This window comes from Alligator sinensis, unplaced genomic scaffold, assembly GCF_000455745.1.
Source record: "Alligator sinensis unplaced genomic scaffold, ASM45574v1 scaffold1127_1, whole genome shotgun sequence".
In the NCBI taxonomy this organism is placed as follows: Eukaryota; Metazoa; Chordata; order Crocodylia; family Alligatoridae; genus Alligator; species Alligator sinensis.
In genome coordinates this window covers 67452-81100 of record NW_005842693.1, presented here as the reverse complement: position 1 = coordinate 81100, position 13649 = coordinate 67452, and the positions used below count along the sequence as shown (strand labels likewise).

General features: G+C 41.1%; 1 protein-coding gene across 23 annotated transcripts in view; it reads left to right on the top strand.

Moving 5' to 3' along the window:
- Positions 1 to 13649, top strand: part of MBNL1 (muscleblind like splicing regulator 1) — a 212885-nt gene that overhangs the window by 155112 nt on the left and 44124 nt on the right. The window contains exon 2 of one of the 23 annotated variants that reach the window (XM_006034035.3): positions 5060 to 5258. The exons of the other annotated variants lie outside the window; for them this stretch is intronic. The gene's annotated coding sequence lies outside the window, so the exon portion shown is untranslated. The remainder of the gene's footprint in view (positions 1 to 5059; positions 5259 to 13649) is intronic. 23 annotated transcript variants of the gene reach the window in all.

The following is a 13649-nucleotide window of genomic DNA, read 5'->3' as shown; positions in this document are numbered from 1 at the left end:
GGGTAGGGCAGCAATCCGGAGGGCTGTGAGAACGAGCAGGGCTGGGGGGGTTACCCCATTGTCCACTCCCCTCTCCTCTAGCCCCCCGCTACCCCCTGCTTACCAGCAGAAGCCTGGGTCCACGTCCCTGCAGCTTGCACCACTGTCTGCCCTGCATGAGCAGGCAGGGTGCTTCAGACAAGGGCGAGGGCTAGCCATAGAGGCACTGGCTGGCTACCCGAGTGTCTCTGTGGAGGACCAAGCCTCCAGTTGCCTCTGGGTATGGTCCAGGGCTGTGCCCTGCCCACCTTTTATCCCCTACAGCTTTTTTTTGACCAGGGGTCTAATTTTGCCCCCGCACTGCAAACTTGCAGTGCATGAAACATGTTTTGTCCCTGCACGTGCCTCTTGCAGCGTCTCAAGGGGCTTTGAGATGCTGCAAGATGCACATGCACGCTTGTGTGGATGCACCCACAGTGTTTTGAGCTCCTTTATTATCAGGCACTATAGAAATGCAAAGTGTAATTAGCCAGTATGAGCAGGCTATCACACAGGTAAAAAGCTCCTTTTTTTTTCTTTTTTCCCTCCATCCCACCATTTTTGTTTTGTTTATTTCTAATATTCTTTTAAGTGGAAGGGGCCATTTCCTTTGGTTATTTATTTACCTCTGGGCTGCAGCAAAATTTAAGTATGGTTGCCACCAGATGTATATTTTTTTCATTTAACAAAGATCAAGATCTAGTAAAGTGATCAGATTTTTAAAAAGATGACTTTAGTGGTATTTTTCTGTACGTATCTATGCAGACAGAATTTGGCCCAAGGGCTTCTTTGAACTTTTAAAACAAGTATTCAGTCCCAACTTTACCCTAACACATCTTTCTTTGTCTTGTATGCCTTTCCACACAAACAACACTTGTTTTATGAAATAAGCAAATATATCTCCAAATGCTTTATCAGTGAAGGGCTTCTGAACATACTGCAAAGTGGCATCTGTAACATGTACTCAGTAAACATGCGGTCCTGATCCACTAAAGTCCAGTAATGTCAGTGGAAAGGCCCCTCAAACTTCAATAATTTTTTCCATTTAGACCGTAATTGCATTTAGATTCTAAAATTGATCTTCTGTAGTCAAATTACAGGCTTTTTCTGTTTATTTCTGAGTGAATGACATTGGTTCATACAAGATATGAAATATTTCTTCCCCATTATTATAAAAGTGAGTAAGGGCAGTGAAATATCAAGAATAGGGAAGGAATGATAACATTTCAAATAAATGTTTTCATTTTTACAAAAGGAGAGACAGCTTGAGTAAAAAAAAGTAGTTCTGTTCTGATGTCAGGAACAGATGTTTACACTTATTTGAAATAGGAATTCTATTACCATACAATAACTAGAATTGGCCAGAAATGGATTTTTTTTTCCTGTGGGAATTTTAACAGGAAAATTCTCCATTCAGAAGGTTCCTGTCAGGAAATAATGGTTTTCCTGCAAGATATTAAAAAAATTAAGGAAGTGGGGGAAAAAACATTTTTTCCTGCCTCTTCTATTTTTGCTAGTTGGAAAACTGTAACAAAACATGAAAAATGGACTTTTCTGTGTTCCTCTACTTTCTGATTGTTTCCCAACTGGAAAATAAAAGTTTAATTCTACTTTCTCTTATTTAAAGAAAGGAAACGTTGAATAGTGAAAGTCAGTATATTAAAAATGGAAGTTTAATTTTTTTGTTTTCCCTTTTTGTAAGGAATACAGTAAAAAGCTAAGCAAAAATAGAGGCATTTTCACCAATTTTGAAAGTTTTATTTTTAACTTTAATAATTAAAAATCACATCAAGAAAAAAGTCTTGTTGAGGCAATTGCATGTTTTTGGTAAAATGACTTTTTTTAGCCGTCGTGTTTTAATCCAAACATTTTAATCAGCATATTTTATTTTGACAGTAGTAATGTGCAACAAAACTATCTGTCCATGTGATTTTTGTGGGTAGCTTATCACTTGTAATGAATCAAGGATCAATTTGTAGTACATGCAGCTCTGTGTGCTTACTGTAATTTTAATTTACATTCCTTGGGATTTGGGGCATTCCATGGGAGTAAGTGGAGAATGTGTTATTTTCTCTTGCACAGAATCCTGTTACAGGTGCTTCTGACCTCTGGTTTGTTCACTCCTGTTACTGAGCTCTTGGTTGAACTCCCAGTGGTGTGAGAGCTCTCTGTTGCAGTTGCTGCCTTTGCAATTGCTCCTCCTTGTGCCTTTTCCTTTATTTGTCTGTTGTATTTCTGGCCCTGATGCAAATCCAGTTTCCTTTTAATAATGTTGTGCCTGGTTACTCTAGTACTGCTAGCAACAGCAAGCAATGTGTATTCAGCATTCTGCAACTTCTGTTTGGGCAGCACAGTAACATCTGTTTTCACTTCAATCTCTGAATAGTAGTAGCACTGTTTGCTGTACTCTGAGTGCCAGTACAGATGAAAGCCATGCTTAAAAGAACATGTATGCAGAATCTTAGCCTGTATCCATTAAAGTCAATGGCAAATATGGCAGCATAGGTGCTGGCTGTTAACAGGCAGAAAGTAAATGACAGATGAGAGCATAAGTACCTTTTTGTGTGAAGGGCTTAGCATGTCACTGGGTTATAAACTCATTCTTCTGAATACCATCCACACCTCCTGGGAGACATGCTATGGAAAGATATGTCGGCTTTCTGACCAAGTACCAGCTATTGGTGAGAAAACAGCAACTCAGAGTATTCTTGATTCCCTATTGAGAGAGAAAAAATAAATATTTATAAAGTAAAAAAAAATCCATTTATCAGTATCGTGCATAAAATCTACTTCCTTTTCAAAGCCCCATGCACAGTTTTATGCATTCCTACCAAAGCCCCAGTAAAGCAATGGGAGTGTATCTGTTGACCTTGGATCAGGCCATTTGTGGATGGGGCCCAAGCTTCAGCAGTTCTAAATGCCCTCAGCAAAAGTCCAAGTTACTGGGAAGAAAAACACTCCAGGGCCTTTTTAAGACATTCTCAGGATCTCGTATGATTGGCACCTTAAGTGCTAAGGTTGCAGTACCTATTACCCAGCTTAATGTTCCTGATTAATCAAGGCTGCTACTAAATAAAGTTCAGTATTTGATAAACTTGCTTTTTGTCAATAGCATAAAGGTAGTCGGCTCCTAATTCAAAATAACTGTAAACACAGAGCCGGCCTTAGGGAAAATGGCACCCTGAGCAAACTCATAATTTAGCAGCCTCCTCTGTCCCCTCTCCTCCCCCCACCCACAGTCAGCAGGCAGAGGCAGGCAGGGGAACGTGGCTATGAGGCAGGTGGCCCCATCCCTGGTTGCCACACTGCAGTTACCAGCCATCTGTCAGCCCAGCCCGCTGCTGCCTGAGCACCCATGTGGAGCTGCTGCTGAGGCCAGGAGTGATCGTGACACTCCCCGTACAGCAGCATGGCCAGTCTCAGCCAGGGCGGGGTGGGGGAGGCATGGGGAGGCCAGCTTCCCAGGCAGGTGGTTCCCAGCTCTATGAGCATCTCCTTGGCCCCATCAAAGGGGCAAGGAATATGTTCCTGCAGCCACCTGTACTGCCCAGCCCACTGCATCCTGAGCACTGGCCAGAGGTGGGGGGTGGGGATCTGCCAGGGCAGGGATGGAGCGCTGTTCATGTGTCATGATGCCCCCCTGATGCCCCGCAGTCTCCCTGACCATAGCGGCCTGGGCAGTTGTCCGTCCCTAAGGCCAGCTCTGTGTAAACATTTAACAAAAATGGGCACTGAGACAAGCATGTCATCAGCAGTTGGCTGGCGACTTGTTGTTTTCCTACCCCATTAGGACAAGGTGTATCTGATGCCCAAGTAAAACTGTAACTATGTGAGGGACAAGCACTGAGGCAGAAAGCTTGTAGTAGTCTCCAAAGGCAGTTCTCTTGGAGTAGGTCTGCAAAGGCAGACCCAATCAGAGTCCCCTAGTTTTGCCAAGGAGAGAGAGTTTAAAATATTGCAGACATAATGCTGCCCTAATTTAATGACACTCAGGCTGGTTATTTAGCAGAGCCTGGGCTTTCAGCCTAAACGTTGTTGATATGATAGCAAGAGAAAAACATCATGTGATAGTCGTGTGTGCTTTCCCCTCTCACTTTCACATTCCTACTTATTAAGATACAGGGTTGCCGTGGCTGACATTACTATGGTTCATAACATCTCCATATTCTTCATCTCTCTTTAATACATATGTATGAATAGTCTGTGCATAAAATCTAATTACAGTATCGAACATCACACTATCTTTGTAACACTGTTGTCAGGAGTCAAGCACTTTGAGTGTTATAAAGTGGTGTTGTAATAAGGGTAATTATAATCTGATAGAAGGGAGGTAAATTACATAATGTGATACAGTTGCCTTACAGTTTTATGCAAAATTGGCAGTGGGTGGTTAAATACCACGTCCTGGCCAGGTAACCTGTTAAAACACAGGTATTGTACTATTCAACCAGTTTAAATTATAAACAAAATCTCTCTAAATGATATATTTTATATATTAGGGTATTTTTACAGCCTCTGATATTCCACAGAATGACTATTTCTGTGTTTGGTAGTTGCTTCACAGTAACTTAGCCTCTTCCATACTAAGAGGAGGATGCATTCAGGCTTAAGTATGTTAAGTTGCTAATTCTGCTGAAATGTAGTAGCTTTTCTGTTGAATAAAAATAGCACAGTATCAGTTATAGAAGAGCAGCTTCCCCTCTTAACACATTTCGGTGCTTCCTTATGTTATTTTTAAAAACCGGACTGTAGCATTGTCATGTTTTATTTCATACTAGATATATTTCAGCTAACAATGATACTTTCCATGGAGAAAAGCATTCAGAACTGCTTATGCTCGGTGGCATTCTACTCCAGGAAGTGCACTTTTGTTAGTGTGGCCAGAATATCATGATTGAATTATGTATCTATAGCAAAATTGTCTGGATTGCAGGTATTCTGAGTGTTCAAAAGCTACAAAGTGATGCACTGTCACACTTGTCCTGTGCTTGTATAACACTATAAATCAGTTCCTTGCCTTATGCTGCTGCTTGTTTGTAAGATCTGAAAACAGCTGAAGAGGGAGCTGAAGAACTCCCGACAGCAACTCATTCACTGCCACCAAACACAGTTTGCTCAAGAATTCTCATACCTGAGTTGACACTGTTGGGGAACACGTGGCCAGCCAGGCTGGAAGCAGTGATGCCATCTGCACCACCACTATCTCCTCTCAGAACACCACAGCCATTTACATCAGAAGGGTAAATTTTAAGTCTCATTTCTAACATTCCTGATGACAAGTATGAACCTAATTCCTTTCTGATTATCAGTCTAGAATATAGCATATTGATAATGTGTTTTGTCCCAACTATGATACTTCTTTACACGTCCAAGTCAGGCAGTTGGATTGCATCATCTTTCTCTCTTTCTTTATTAATAAGGCCCAGATATAGTTTGCCTGATGTGTTTAAGGGCAGTATTGATCTCATTGGGACTTCTGATGAAGTGAGGAGTACTTCTTCACCACCTAAAGATAGCAGGATGAAGCCAATTAACAGAAAAAAGATTAATTTTAATTAGCCAAGGTCTGGCTACGTAGCGTTTAAGTACTGTAAATGTATTGCTACAGTATTCCAGACAGCATGGGAATGTATTTAAGATTAGTGATCAGAAATTGTCCAACTCTACTGTCCAATATATTTTCAGAAAAACATGTTGAAAAATTGAAGAGAGCCACAAGATCGATTCAAGGTTTGGAAAATCCAATTTAATTGTGAAATACTTAAGAAGCTCAGTCAGTTAATCCAAAAATGGATAAGGGTGATTTAATCACAGTCTATAAGTGTTTCCAGAGGATGGGATTTCTTATAGTACATGGCTCTTTAAACTTACAACAAAAAATGAAAATTAAAAATCTAGTAGCTGGAAAGTGAAGGCAGCCCAATTTCAATGAGTACTAAGATGCATGACTTCACGGGAGGGTAATTAATCACTGAAACAACTCCATCACTAGAAGTCTTTTAACTAAACTGGATTTGTCATCTGATATTCTGCTGTTCATATATAAGTAAAAGTTTGATGCCCAAAATTTTGAACAAGGTTCTTTGTTTGGTGTTATACAGGAGATGAGACCAGATAATCAGAATGCTCTGTGCTGGCCATAAAACCTCTGAATTTATTATACATATTAAATAACAAGCCCTATTGTGCGTATTGTTTATCTGTTTAGTCTTCAGAGAAGGTTCTATTGTCGCACAAAAACCCAGTCCTTCAACGTGCTGAACAACGAGAACTGCTGTCAAATTTAACAGGAATTCAGCGTGTTCAGCATCTTACTGTGAAGACCTTTAGCAACATGCAGGAAGGAGCACTTAGTTTTAAGTCTCCCTATGCATGACTTCTCTCTCAAAAATTCTCCACTAAAGGGAGATAGCTAGCCATATATTAGGCAGAAGGCTGAGCAGGGTGACTGATGCCTGAAAGACTAACTTTTTTAGATAGACATAAGCTTTCATAGGGTATATCTAGGCACTCCATACAGATCACCCTAACCAAGGTTATGGCTAAGTGCCTAGGTGTGCAAGCTTTCATAGGGCTTAGGTCACCCTAAAAATGGCATGCCATTTTAAAGTTCATTTTTGTCAGAAGTGAACTACCTTTAGATCAGCATGGGGTTAACCCCACCTAGTGAATGCTTGCACATGTTCCCAGCACAGCCCCAGGGCTGGGAAAGCCCATCCACTCTCTATAGTCCCAGGCTGTGTTGTTTTTACCCCACCAGACTTGGACCGAGCTATTTTTACTTCTCCCTAACCAGCCAGCTTTTCCCAAACCCACCAGCTCCTTCTCCCCACTTGCCTCCAGCTGCCTGCATCTCCTCCTGGCAAGTGGTGAATGCTTGCATGCACAGACTCCAACTCAGGTTTAGGTGACTTAAAGTAAGACTCATTCGCACGCATAGGCTGCAGCCTACATTGCCGGATGCAATGAATGGACATAAAATATTGACAGAGAAAATAAAAAGTCAGGGAGACATGGGAGAGGAGAAAAACAATCTGTATGTGTGACTTGGATTTGTTTTCACTCTAAAATTGGCTAAATCAGGGAAGACTTACATAATTCTTTCACATTACACATTTAGCAGTATTTAGGTCTGATTTGTACACTGTACCAGTGTAAAATGTCATATTTCAGGCAGCTAGTAAATGTCTGGGAGGGAGGAGAGGGGGGCAGTTTCTGTTAGTTACCAGTCACTGGCTGGAATCATTTACACCAATTTAAAATGAAAGAAAATTAGACAAAACTTGAGGCATTCCAGTAGAACACAACCTGTATTAAATATGATCTGAAAGTCATCTGTTGAAACTAGATTGGTTTATTTGGGAAAAAATTATTTAAACACCTGCCTATGATTTCACTGAGTTATTGAAAGGTGAGACCACAGGGTCATCCATCACTTTTGTTTTAATGAATCTTTAGAAATTAAAGTCCATATTCTCTCCTGAGTCAAGATATCTCATTATGGAAGAGAGGGGAAGGCAAATGTCAGGTTTCTAGTTATGCTTGCATGATTGTCAAGCTATTCTGACCCTTATGTCAGCCTAGGGGCTGTTCTATGCTGTTGGCAGTTGGCTTTTGTCCTTATGTATCAGCTCTAAATTGCCATTATGGAACAAAGCTCTGTCCCATTACTGGCACTTCTTCTTCCTTTTCTAACATGCATCTACCTTGGGGCTGTTGTATTTTGGGACAAGGCTGGCTCTACAAGTTTCCTACCAATTAGAATTTCCCATCTGTATTTTCAGCTTGGTGACCGCTGCCAGTTTGCCACTCAGACCGTATAAAGGATGTAGATTGTAAATGAGAATCTGCCCTCAAATGTGTTTACAGTAATAATTTGGAATATCATAATTATACCTTCCCATTAAGATTGGGATTTGTGCATCTAAACCCCAAAGTCATGTCATCCTGTTGACTTACTCTTTAGAGGAAAAGTTTCAGTGATGTTGTACAGATACTTCAGGACAACTGTAACGCGACAGGGTCAGGGAATGACAAACAATCTGTCTTTCTGCATGTGCACAACATATGCTTCTTTGAGAACATGTTTTGTCCATCTGGATTTATGGTAATGTTGAAAATTGAGATCTATATATCCATTTGCTTGAATTAACAACAGTGTACCTGAAGTTTTATACTTCCAGATACACACACACACACACACACACACACACACCCCCCCTCTTATGGATTTCCCCCCTCTATAAGCCCTCACCCCTTATTTACTATATGCTGCATATTATTTAATGATCTAATAGTATCCTAATGCTTACATAAACCATTAAACTGGCTCCCTTATGCTTCCGGTGAAAATGACACTTTTCTTAGACCACTTGTTCCTCTCTTATCCACAAATACTGTTGTATTTTTCAGTGTGGTCATTAACGGCATCCTAACTTTATTCTTTTACTGTTGGTGACATTTGAGAATATGCTATGAGAGAAACGGACACCAATTATAACCCTTTATCCCAGTGTCCTGTGACTTCTAAGTTATAACAAATCTTTAGTTGCTTAAGAAGCTCCTACTGTGCTTTTATTAAATGAATTTTGTGTCATTTGGACAAGCTAACTAGAGAGTCCATTTTTCACAATTGAATAAAAACATTACATATGCCAGATTTCCCCAGTTCCCATCTAATCATTCTTAAATTCAGTAGCACATGGTTATGGAGCTTAAGATTGAATAGGCTGATTCTGGTTTCAGACTGGATGCAATTTGGAATGATACCATTGATGCAAATGAAGACACATGCCTTTAAAAACTGTGCTATCCCAGAGGCCTGATCCTAGCTCCAAACCCTGGGTTTACAGTGTCTCACTGACCAAATGTATAAATCAGTGTCATGCCTTGTGCACTCTTACCATCCATTCATAGCTTCTTGTCCAACAATAGTGTGGATAATAGATTGAAGTCACTCTTCCCCTATAGAGGCCATAGGGTCAGGAAGAAGAAACCTGAAAAGCAGATTGGCATAACATCTCCAAGATGCATGAAGTACATTGCCAGCTTTAAGGGTAACTCAAAGCTTTCCTGTCTTAAAACACTGCAGATGTAAGGGTCACTTCAGTTTCTGGTTACCAGTTTCTCTCCTGTGATCCTTTGTGACTCTTAATATGCTGCTGAACTAAACACAGATAAAGATAAAATGACATTTACAGCCAGTCTTGTAATGAAACAAAGATGGATTTAATAAAGTGACTCAGCAAAACAGAACTGACACTGCAGCTCTTTAGTGTATCTAGGTGAATAGCCACTGAGTTGCAGCCAAGGGCTTATGTTTAATGCTGCCCATCCATTATGTCTTCTAGATAAGGCTACAGCCTGTTGTAACAATAGACAGGATTATCTCTAGGTGACAAAACCAAATTAGATTATACCACCCTTGCTAGCTATTTCAAAGTGGAATTCTTATTGAAAAATGAGAGCCTTGGCTAGTTTTTGAAGCTAGCTGCAATATGTCTGATCGATCAGCACAGTCTTGTTAAATTTCTGCAATTTTAGTTAGATGTGATAGTTGGCCAATAAGGTCATCCTTTATCACTGTTTGAGACATCATGCAGAATGTATGGATTTTATGCTACAGTGGATGCATTGTGTAACTCTGTCCTCTAAGTGCTATCCTCATTTGTAAGATAGCTTAACAAAACATAATTGAAGAAGCAAGGTGAGGGATTTTGTTTTGTTTTGTTTTTTGTTTGGTTTTGGGGCTTCTTTTTTTTAAGATACCTGTTAAAAAAAATCAGTGGCTGAAGTCAAATGCAACAAAGTGATATATGTAGAGCAAATGTTCTGTATTTATAGAGGAAAAAATTGATTAGGAGGAACTTTTGTCATTTAGTATTAGGTACATGTTCGTTTGTGGAATGACCAAAGAACCATAAAGGAGGCATGTTACTAAAATGTTATGGGTGCTATTCTTGGGGATTTATAAAAGCTTAAAATCAAGTGCTTTTAAGGGTGCAAATACAGCTTTAAATACATGCCAAATATATCAAAAGTCTGTGGCCTTCTATTTTTACTTTAAAAAATGTACAGGAAAGATATCAGTATATATATTTTGGGGCTCAGAATAGTACTGTGTAGTTGGCATTCTTGCAGATTTAGCTCAATTCAAGTGCCTTACCAGGAAATAATTCTCATGCCCGAGATCCCCTGGCCTGCACTCGGCTTGGATCAATCCTCTGCCTAGAAATCAGTTGCCTATAAAAATGGTGAGATTCTTTTTAATTCAGACCCCAAAGACAGCTTCCTATTGATCCTCGGATTTCTTTGAGGGAGGCCAGTTTTGGGTCAAGGACCAGGCATCTCAAAGGAAGGGTTTTTCACTGTGATTCTATGTAGTTCTGTTGAAAAAGGCAGGAGATGTCTTATCTTTTCTCTAAAGGATCCTTCATAGTCCCTTCCTTTAAAAGGTGGCCCCTCAGACAGTTATGGCTGTAGTTGTGTCCATCCATGAAGTAGTTCCAAAGGGAAAAATGCAGTGGGAAGGGTTGCTTTTTCTGCTGTAGTGTAGCTGTAGTTTCTGCTGTAGCATAGCTTTTTCTGCTGTAGGGTTGATTTTTCTGCCTCATGCCATGAGCTCTACGACAAGCAGGGTAAACCATGCCATCTAATGTCTGGGTAACAAAATGAATTTGTTATGAATTAATTAACATAGCAGTGTAGACACATTGCTCCTTGTAAACCCCTGCACTTCTTCATTGTAGTTCTGTGAAGGCTGTCTGTCTGTTCCAGCATCCCAAGAAATTTGACTAGACTGGAACCTTCTGTCCTTTGCCCTCACATCTTATCAGGGAGTGGGTGAGGCAGTCCTTCCTGAAGGCCATATTAATTAGAGGAGCGATTAGATATATCGCTCCATATCAGATCGGCACCAATAAAAGGAAAATTGACATTATCGGCAATTGGGTTTTTTTGGCCAATGTAGCTGATAATGTCATTGATAAATGTTGCGTGCATGTGTGCAGCTACAGCATGCACATGGCCAGGAATTCAGTGACTTGGAGAGCAGCATCCAGCTGGTAAACCTATGGGGGAGCAAGGGCATGGGGGAGGGCCATGGGGGGACAGATCGAGGCCCCCACCCCACAGTGAGGGAAGGAGTAGAGCAGGGGCAAAGTGGAGCGTGGGGTGGAGCCGCAGGTGGCTCATCCAGGGGTCAGCAAGGGCGGGTAGCTCTGCTCCGCTGCAGAGCCCCTCTGGGGGAGGCACGGGGGGCATGTGCCCCTGGATTTATGTGTGGGGTGAGGGTGGGCTGCCCTCCGCAAGCTTGGGGCCAAGGGCAGCACCCGCCTCTTCCCAGCAGGGGTGTTGGGCCGAGGCTGCACTTGGGGCAGTAGTAGCGCTGCAAGGGGTAGCTATGGGGTGGGCTACAGCCCCCCCAGAAATTTGCCGAAGCCAGCCCCCCCTGCACCTCTCAGACGAACAGCCCGTGGCTCCGCTCAGCACCCTGCCCTGTCCCAGCTGGGCAGTGCCTGCTCCTGCCCTCGCCTGTTTCCCTGCCTCAGCCCCACTTCCTCCCTCACCGTGGCCACCTCAATCTGCCCCTTCACCCCCAGAGACCTATCAGCTGGATGCTACACTCCAAGCTGCTGGGCTGCATATTAGCTATCAGATCGGTATCAGCTGATATAGCTGGTTAGTAATCGGCCATCGGTATTGGCCAAAAAAATCTTTATCGGTGCAACCCTAATATTAATCGCTACAGCCCTTGTGATGCCTTCTGGATGTACGAATGGCCTCAAAATCAGTTTGTTAGGAACATAATTCTTCCAGACAGTTCTGTACCACCTCACCATGGAGGAATTTTTATCTTTCCTTAGCTTACCTTTGACTAACACAGGATCATCCTCATTTTTGGGAAGTAGACCACCTTTATATACTATGTCCTGCACCTTGTACAGTATGACCCTGGATCATGACTGGAATACCTAGGCCCTATGATAAAGACAAAATAATAATATGTGACCCTCTAAGGCCTGGTAGAACAAGCTATAGATGAGATGTTGACATACCTCTGTAGTGAAGGACCACTGTGATAATGCTATAGTTTTGCTCATCTGCATGTTTTCCATTGTGACTACAATTAACTAGTAGGTCTAGGTTTCTCTGGATGTCGATTGAATTGTGTAATGGAAACTGTATTTCATTCCCAAAAGTGCTCAAAATAACTATAAACAGGTGCTCTAAAAACTATGTTTTTTGAGCAATATTCTTTATAGCACACCCATTGTACTCTGGATACATAACCTTAAAGACATCCCAAGAATTATGTTAATCCCATTATCAGACATTTTGTACTATGCAAAGATCATTCAAATGCCAGTTGGCCAGCAGTGAAAATCAGGTTCGTCTAAGTTGGACTGCCAAAAGGAAGAGACAGATATGTAGAACCCCCCCCCCCCCCCATTTATCCTGACTTAAGAGAACCGAAAATGATTGTTCAAATTAGATTTCTGGCAGATCTTACAACAAGTGTACGCTTTGTAGCTTTCTGAGCAAAATTACAGTTTAAGGTCAAACTATATTGAATTAATTTGTTTCCTGAAAAATCAAAGCAAAGCTTGATTTAAAAAAAAAATCCCTTGTCTAAATTAAGGCTCTGTTTTTCGTTGTCACTGCTTCTGTTTGGATTTATTTCAAAGGTAAAGGAAAAAAGGAAAGTTCTTTCTGTTTTTTCAGTTGATTTAGTGCCTCAGTGGAATAATGGTCTCCGTTGTTGCAAGCTTAAAGAATGGTTAGTGTATATTAGTTGATAAGTATTTTCTAAGTTAATAGGATATGTTAAAGGGATGCCATCCATTTAAAATCATATTGCTTTTTGGAACTGGTTTGTCCACGTGTGGTAAGCGTTATTACAAAACAACTATGACAGAAATTAGCTGAAGGGATTGGCATGGCAGGGGGGTTCCCCCTGTTTTTTAATTTGCTTGTTTGCATTTGGCAGCCTTGTGTGTCTAGGCAGTTCTTTCTCTTGCATAGAGAGTGAGACACATTTTCAGAATGACTGAAAAGTTCAGAATTTTCAGAATGTGCTTTTAGGTACCTTCTTCTTGGGACTCAGTTCAAGAAAATGTGGGCTTAGTTTGTAGACATGCAGCACACCCTCAGTTTCCATTCACTTGAGGTATTTAGAGTACTAACTTCTCTGCACTTCTGAAAACAAGCCCCCAGGTTGGATGCAGGGTATAGGGAGGGCAATCTGTGACCCCAGAAATAAAGACACCCAAAATCAGAGGGCTCTTTTGAAAACATTGACTTAAGTTATCATTGTTTGCTATGCATGGGACCTTTCATGAAGTAACAGGAACAGGGAAAACCTTTCTGAAAAAAACAAGCAAATATACTTTCCTGGCAGGGGGGACCTCTTATACCTAGAATTACTCAAAATCACTTTTTAACTGGACTGGATTTCAGGTTGCTGGAGTTGTTTTAATTCAGAGTAATTTAGCAGTGTATTCTATACCATATGTCAGAGTTTCATGACAAAATAAGAGGAAATGGTTTAGGCCTAACATGCAGTGTGCAGATGAACCAAAATGCATCCTAACTTTTGTCCCCAGAAGTGCTATGTTACAGCTGAAATCAGA